An 8,313-nucleotide genomic window follows, 5' to 3' on the forward strand; every position below is an offset into this window, starting at 1 on the left:
CTGGGGTCCTGACCCTCCTGAGAAGTCCATGGGTGGAATGGAGCCTGACTCTGGCCATGAGGCCACCCTGGGGCTGCCTGGGCAGGGTGCTCTCTTGGCAAAGTCTTCCTTCAGTTTGACAGAGGAAGAGGCTGTGGCTGAGGGGAGAGGTCAAAGGTCTGTCCAGAAGCTGGGACTCATGGAGGAGAAACTGAGGCAGGTCTCATCCCAGAGGGTGAGAAGCTGGGCCTTTTCCTCCCTTCCCTCTTCCCCAGCCTCATCCTCTCCTCAGATCCTTCCCCCACCCCATCCTTGCTGGTGGGAAGGAAGGATGTGCACAAAGTTTGGCTTCCAGTAAGGAAAGGGCCTGGGACCAGAGTGGGCATGCAGGGGCACACTCGCGGGTCTACACAGAGAGGATAATCCTTGTGCCCAATACCCTGGGGCCTACGTACTGGGGCCAGAGGTAGGGGAAGCAGTCCCACCCAGCCAGTGTCTAGAGTATAAAGAAGCTTGTCATCTCCTCCGGGAGGGGCTCCAGGTCTGGGAAGCTAGAAAAAGGGGTAAATGAGACCATGTCTATGGAAAGAGAAGGTCCTGGTGCCACACAGGGGCAGGGCCAGGGACCTTTAGCCCGAGACTGACAAGGACTGAGCCCATGTCCCAGGAAGAAAAGCTATCAGTCAAGATGGTTTGGAGGTTTGGGATCCAGAGAGATCAGGAGGTGGTGGGCGTAAGTGTCCTTGGTCCCAGGTCCTGGAGAAGGGTGGATTTTCCATCCCCAAGGTAGCTGCCTTTACCTCTCCCCCACCACTCTGACCACCCTTTTCTTTCAGCCCTCTCTTTCCTAAGCCCCAGATGTACCTCCCCAGCCAGCCAGCATCCTTGTCTTCTGCTCAGAGGAAGGAGGGAGGGGGAGCAGCCCAAAGCATCCCAGTCCTCTGCTCTCCTGACCTCTTTCTGGGCAGCAATTTCACTCCCTTCCAGCCCTCTGCCCACAAAAAATCCCCTCGGTCCTCTCAGCCTGAGTCTCCCTGACTCTCAGCTCCATTCAGAGGGCTTGGAGAAGCACCTGAGATCAAAGGTGGCAAAGGGTGGACCACCTGTGGGAGAGGCTGGTGTGGCCACAGCTCCTCAGGGTACGGTGGGGAGCTGGCCTGGAGGTACCTTACCAGCTCCTGGCTTTGGGAGAAGGGAGCTGTGTCCTCCAGGACAGCAGCATCTAAGCCCCTCCCCAGGGGCCCCATTCATTAACTCCTTTGCAGCCAGGGTACAGCAACACTGGCAGGGTTCAGCAACTGCTTATGCCACAAGGTCAAAGTCCTTCCTGATTTCCTGTGGATCTGCCAGGAGTCCTCAGCCAGCAAGAGGGAGGCAGGAAACATAGATGGGGAGGGGGGCCCTGAGCCAGTGATATCAAAGTCACCCAAGGGCTGCCTGTCTCATACATGCCCACCATCCTTTCCATGTTCAACGTGAGCGGTGAGGAAAGCAGTGTCACTGCCCAAGGTGGGACCCTCAGACCCAAGAGCCTGCTGTCCGTGCACCCCCTCTTAGCCGTTCCTCACCTGGCCATGCTCTTCCTCCCACTCCCTTCCCTGGTCGCAGGCTCCTCCGGCTTCCGCCCTCCACCCACCCCCACACCATCCCCCCTGCCAGATTCCACTCTTTATGCAACTCCGTTCCGGCACCTTCTCTGCCAGCAGTTGTTCAAGGAGAGACACATGTGGGATGAGCCTCTGAGGAATTGTGCTCTGCGGGATGGCTGCATATCTCATTGTCTCTGGCTCGCCCCTCAGGAATCAGTGCACAGAGATGACCCAAGACATCCTCTCTGGCTCTAAGGCCAGTAAGGAAGCAATACATTTGGGGGGATTTGGAGGGTGCATGCCCCCCCGCCAAATCTCCTTAAGCCAAAGGTTGATGAGAAAGTATATTCCGGGGACAATCTTTAAGGCTGAGTGTGTGTGGCATTCCTATTTTTGATGGGATTCCTACGGCAGAGCCAGGGGATTGGGAAAGGGGTGGTTCATATACTGGAAAGGGATAGCTGGGCAAACAATATGCCGGTGACGCAAAAGGATTTGAAGTTAGACTGCAGGAGGTACTTCCTGACCAGGAAGATGAGCCGTGAAGAGGTGGGACAGTCTCTTTTCAACTGATTCTAAGGGTCAGTGGAGAACTGGAGTCAGTCAGGTCTAAGGTTAGAGAAAGCTCTGCCTGGAGCAGAGGTTGGGCTGGATGATCCCACAAATTTCTTTCAGACTTGGGGTTATCATCTTTCCAGTGATGGGTGGGCCATGCCTCAGGAATCCATAAGAAGACAGACATCCTTGTCATTCTCTCCTGCATGCTGGCCCCCTCCCATCCTTCAGAAGGACTCCCCCTAATCTAAACCAAACACTTGGGTGCTGTTGCTAACCTGGAGCATTCATAGAAATGTCTGAGGGCTCTTTGCCCTGCTGGTAACAAAATTAGCTCATTTTCCCCATTTTCCAAAGAGGATGCAAACAAAAGCAGGGGTACATAATACTCTCACCCATAACCTAAACACATCCCATCCCAGGACACACTCAGGCCCAAATGCACCTGTGACCTCATTCGGTGAGCCACTTGGTTCCCCACACAGGACACCCATCCAGATGAAACCTGTCTAGGTCTCCTCCAGCCGCAGCCCACATCCTCTCAATGTCTGCCGACTTCATGGACCCCGAGGTGTCCCACTGTGCTCTGGTGGAGAGTGGCCTCCCTGCAGGGGGCCCAAGAGGTGGAGTCACACCTCAGAGCCACCCCCGCCAGGTTGGGGCTGTGAATCAACCTGCCAGCAGCCCTCTGGGAATTGAGGGGAGTCCCCTCCCGGCAGCAATGGAGGGACGTACAGAAATTGCTCTGCTGATGCCTGAGGGACTTTTCTCCCTGGCTTGATTCCTCTGGACCAACTTGAAACAATTGTTCTTATTCCTGGTGTTTCAAATAGGGACCCTCCTTCCCAAGCCCTCGCTCATTCCACCCCACATCACCCAGAGAGCAAGTAGGAAAACTGAAGGCCTAGAGGTAGCTTAGGTATGGTTTAAGGAGTGCTGGTGGCACAAATGGTCAAGGGCTTGGCTGCTAACTGAAAGGTTGGTGGTTCGAACTCACCCAGTGGCTTCGCTGGAGAAAGACTTGGCATCTCTAATCTATAAAGATTACAGCATAGAAAACCCTATGGGGCAGTTCTACACTATCATATGGGGTCTATATGAGTCAGAACCAATTCCACGGGACACAACAATGGTCCTTATCCGGAGCATCCTCCCAGGAGGACATTAGACTCCCCACTTTGCTCACTCCCCACTTTGAAGGGTCTCTCCATTAAAGAGGGCAGGCGTAGGAAGGCCAGAGACCCTAGGCTGCAGATCGGGGCCAGACTCGCTCATGCCCAATGCCAAAAGCAAAGGCAAATCCCTGAGCCCATGGGCTCCGGCTCCCTCCAGAGGGCGGGCCAGGGTCAGGGTTGGGGCCTTGGGGAACCAGCTGCAAATACAAGAAGCCTGCAGAGAAGGTAGACGGGTGGATGGGAGGGGCTGGAAAGAGAGCACACAAAGAGGACTGAGGAGAGACTTGGCTGCACAGATCCCTGTCCCCATCTAGTCCCTGTCCCCTATTTAAGACTAGGAGGTCCCTATCCCACCCTATCTTCCCTAAGGACCTCATCCAGCTCAGGGCCCAACCTTCCCCACGGGGGGCCCTCAACACAATCTTGCTCCCCAGCCACTCCCACCTGGCCTGCACGCTGAGTACCCAGGGGACCCCACCCAGGCCACCTCAGGGGTATGGGGTGTGCAGAGCTTCCTGAAGGACAGTGATCCCATCCCAGGGGCAATTCCTTTCCCAGTCAGGGTCCCCTCTGCCATCTTAGATTCCCCACAAGGCAGGATGTGGGGATGGTTGAGAAGGGGTGTCTGCTTAGAAGAGCCCATGGGTATGTTTGTAGCCTTGTGCCCCCCTGAACCCACTTTAGCCAGTGTGATTCTGGGAACCTGCAACTCTGTAATGGGGGAGGTGTCCTTGTGTCCTTGTCTGGGTGACGTGCTTGTCTTGACCTTGTGGGTGTGGACTGTTCGCGTGTAGGAGGACTTGCCCAGGGAGAGTGGGGGATTCAGTCGGTGTCGCAAACGTGGGTGAGTGCAGACTGAGTGTGGCTGACTGTGTCCCTCCGAGTGCTGGAGGCACATAAGCGAGGGCCACTAGGAGCCTCAACTACAACAGAGCTGATCTTTACTGAGCCCTAACTGCATGCCAGGCTTTGTGCTGACTTCCCAGTGGCCCCATGAGGTGGATACTGCCCTTCTCATTCCCATTTTGCAGACGGGAGACTGAGGCTCACAGAGCTTAAGTAATGAATTTAATAGCTAGGTTGTACAGCTAGTAATTGCCAAAACCAAAACACCAGTTGCCGTCGAGTGGATTCCGACTCATGGCGACCCCACGTGTGTCACAGTAGGACCGTGCGCCTCAGGGTTTTCAGTGGCTGATTTTTCAGAGCATATCTCCAGGCCTTTCTTCTAAGGTGCCTCTGTGTGGACTCAAACTCCAACCTTTCGGTTAGGCAGGCGCATTGACTTCAGAGTCTTCCCTGTTACCCAGTCTACCGTGTTACCCACCCCGCCACAGTGGAGACCCAGGGGCTCCTACAGTACTTTGGTGGCTTATCATCCATTATTTAGTCTTCACCCGTGCCTGGGCTCCATATTCCCCCGTTTCCTATCACCTCCCAACAAAAGCTGCCAAATCTCTCAGTGCTCAAATCTCCATTTCCTGGGGGCAGGGGGAGATAGATTCAGTGCCAAGAGCTGGGCACCCCAAGAGGCAGCATGGGGGGGCTGGTGTGCATCATTCTTTTTCTGCCTGGCTCTGTGCAGGGTCCTTAGCCCAGGAATCCCACTGTGTGCTGGAGCCCAGTTCACGCCTTCTGCCCCCAGCTGTCCCTCCGGGTCCTTTGTTTCTTGCTCCAACAGCCCAGCCAGCTCCCTCTGGTGCTCCTGCACCCCCCAAGCTGCCAATCCCCCATGTGCTGGTGCCTCCCAGGGCAGCTCCCCATGGCAACAGCCTGTGCCTGCCTGTGCCAGGCTGTGCCTGCACCCCTGCACCAGGGCAGCTGGGCTGGGCTGGCTCAGGGCTTGCTGGGCCCCCTCTGGGCCTGGCATAGCTCCACTCCACTGGAGATTCTAGACCGTGTCATGGGGCAGATGGTGTGGGGAGGTGACCGGTCTGTGAACTCCTGAGCACGTCTTCAGGGAGCTCCCCAAAGTGGTGTCGTTATTATGGTCTCCCCAGTGCTTACCACACTGCCCGTCACGTGGCTGGTAAATGGAAGCTATGATGGAAATGGATGCAGGGCAGGACTGGATGCCCACGGCCTCACCTTCAGAGAGGCAGCAAGCACCAATCTTTAACCCAGACTCTGTGCGTACACACGTGTGCGTGTGTGTGTGCACATGTGTGTTCATCCAAGGCCTAGGCACACGGTGAAGCTCAGCATATATCTGATGGGGGTGGGGGTAAATGATTAGGGTGCAGGGCCTCCTGGTGGGTCAGAGGGAAACAGGACAAAGGGGCTGGGCCCTCGCACCTGTGTGTGAGCGCACACACCACCCACACACACACGGACCAGACATAACCATACAGAAGCATACACATAGACATGCAGAGACACAAAGACTAGACATACAAGATCCTCACACTCAGACACACGGAGAAACACGGGGACACAAGGACCAGACCACACATATACGCAGGGACATCTAACCACAACACACATGCACCCCTGCTCTCGCCAGCCCTGCTGGTGGACAGCAGACTCCTGGCCACTGCTCCACATCCAGGGTGAGTCTGGGGCCTGAGCACCTCCCTGGTGGGCGCCCTGCCCCCTGGCCAAGCTCCCGGGACTGGCAGGTAGACAAAGGGCAGGGAGCAAATGGTGATGGAGTACCTCCTCCGTGCCAGACGCCAGGACTTGGCGCACCAGGGGCTGTGGGACTCGTGCTCTGAAGTCCAAGCGGCGAAGCAGGTACAAGTGCAGCTGCTCTGGCTGGCGTGGGGAAGGGGGTCCCAAGCCCCCCCCCTTGCTCTCTGCCCTCCATTGTGGCCCCTGGGCAAGTCCAGACACCCCTGAGGCTTCACAGCAGTCGGTGTGAAAGCTGCTCCTGGCCATTCCCTTACCCCGTTTAACGTTCAGCACAACTCCGAAAGTAAGGTATAATCTCTGTTTTGCCGATGAGAAAGCTGAGTCTCCATAAGGGGAAATAACTAGTCCAAGCTCACAAAGCTGTTCAGAGACGAAGTCAGGATTACTAATTTCTGTCTGTCAGATTCCAAAGCCTTTGACAGTTCCACAATGCCCTGGGGCTCCTTGTTCTGAGAACTCCCTACATTTGTAGAGTATCTGGGGGTCAACTTTTTTTTTTTTTGTACTTTAGATGAAGGTTTACAGAGCAAACTAGCTTCTCATTAAATAATTAGTCCACATATTGTTTTGTGATATTGGTTGCCAACCCCACAACATGTCAACGCTTTCCCCTTCTCGACCTTGGGTTCCCCATTACCAGCTTTCCTGCACCCTCCTGCCTTCTAGTCCTTGCCCCTGGGCTAGTGTGCCCCTTTAGACTCGTTTTATGGGCCTGTCCTATCTTTGGCTGAAGGGTGAACCTCAGGAGTGACCTCATTACTGAGTTAAAAGGTGTCTGGGGGTCACTGGGAGTTCGAGACACCAGACATGCTGGTGACCCTAGAGAGCTGAGTGTGTGTATGTGTGTGAGAGAGTATGTGTGCATGAGAGAATGTGAGTGTGTGACAGTGTGTGTGTGTGAGTGCATCTAAGTGTGTGAGTGTGTCAGAATGTATGAGTATGTGAAAGTATGTGAGTGTGTGACAGTATGCGAGGGGTGTGTGAGAACGTGTAAGAGTATGTGTGCCAGTGTGTGTCCACTGGCTCCTGAAGGCAGGTAATCACAGGTGTTCTCAATCAGTTAAATGCAACACACAAGTGACACCTATTGTGCAGCAGGCACTTTGCTGGGCACAGGTGACACCAGATGAACAAGACACGGTCTCTCCCCAGAGAGACACACCTGCACTGGCAGTGCTGGAACCAAGAACAGGGATGAGCTCTAGCTGCCCGTAGACAGGGACTCTGAGGGGCTCCAGGAGGGGCAGCGACGTGGACAGGGCCTTGAAGGATGAGCATGCCTTGCCTGGAAAAGGTGCACACAGAGCAGGGGAAGAGGGCTGGGTGTGCTGGTTCAAGTCTGGAAATGAAAGCGGCAAGGACAGGGAGGGGCAGGTGGTCCGGGGGAGGTGGCACCCGGGCCCCCTTCCTGACAAAGTGAAGTGGATGTGAGGCTAGAGCTGGGATGGGGGAGGGGCGTGCCATCTGCTCAAACCTCCCCCCCAACACCCACCCTCCTGGGCTCCTCCCCGGCATCCCTTGCTCACATCCTCCTTGACAGGCCCTGGGGCCACTTCTCCCCCTCCCTCCCCCCATCTCCTTCAGAGCCAGCTGTGGCTGTTGAGGAAGCAGGAAAACGTTGTGAAGTGGTCAGATATAAAGGTTTAAGGGGCTTGGGGGTTCTCTTTGCAAGGGGGTAGAGTATGAAGTGAGGCAGGGCGGACCCTGAGCTTGCATCGATTGGCATTCAGACCCCATCCTGAGCCCAGGGACAGTTATGTTATCTGCAGCCTTCCTTCTCCACCCCTGCCTGACGCCTCCCGGAGACAGCAGTCCCAGGCCCCAGGCACTCTGGGAGCATCCCACTGTCAGAGCTGGAGGGCCCTTGGAGAGCACCTATTTTACACATAAGGACACTGAGGCCCAGAGATGGAACGGGACTTGCCCCAGATCACTCAGCCAGTTAGTGGAAGAGCCGCCAGCCAGCTCGCTCCCCCACCTGGATCCCCTTCCCCTGCTCTTCTTGTTCTTCTTGTTAGCTGCCATAGAGTCAGCTCCAGCTCACAGAGAGACTCCTGGAGACCTTGTGTATAACAGAACGAAACGTTACTCAATCCTGTCCCATCTCCACGATGGCTGATATGTTTGAGGCCATTGTTGTGGCCACTGTGTATCTTGAGTGCCTTCCAACCCGAGGGGGCTCATCTTCCAGCACGATATCGGACAACACTCTCTCGTGATCCAAAAGGTTTTCATTGGCTAATTTTCAGAAGCAGATCACCAGGTCTTTCTTCCTAGTCTGTCAGCTCCACTGAAACCTGTCCGCCATGGGTGGTCCTGCTGGTATTTGAAATACAGGTGGCATAGCTTCCAGCATCCCAGCAACACACAAGCCACCCCAGTAT

The sequence above is a fragment of the Elephas maximus genome, chromosome 18 (genome assembly GCF_024166365.1).
Source record: "Elephas maximus indicus isolate mEleMax1 chromosome 18, mEleMax1 primary haplotype, whole genome shotgun sequence".
Lineage (NCBI taxonomy): Eukaryota > Metazoa > Chordata > Mammalia > Proboscidea > Elephantidae > Elephas > Elephas maximus.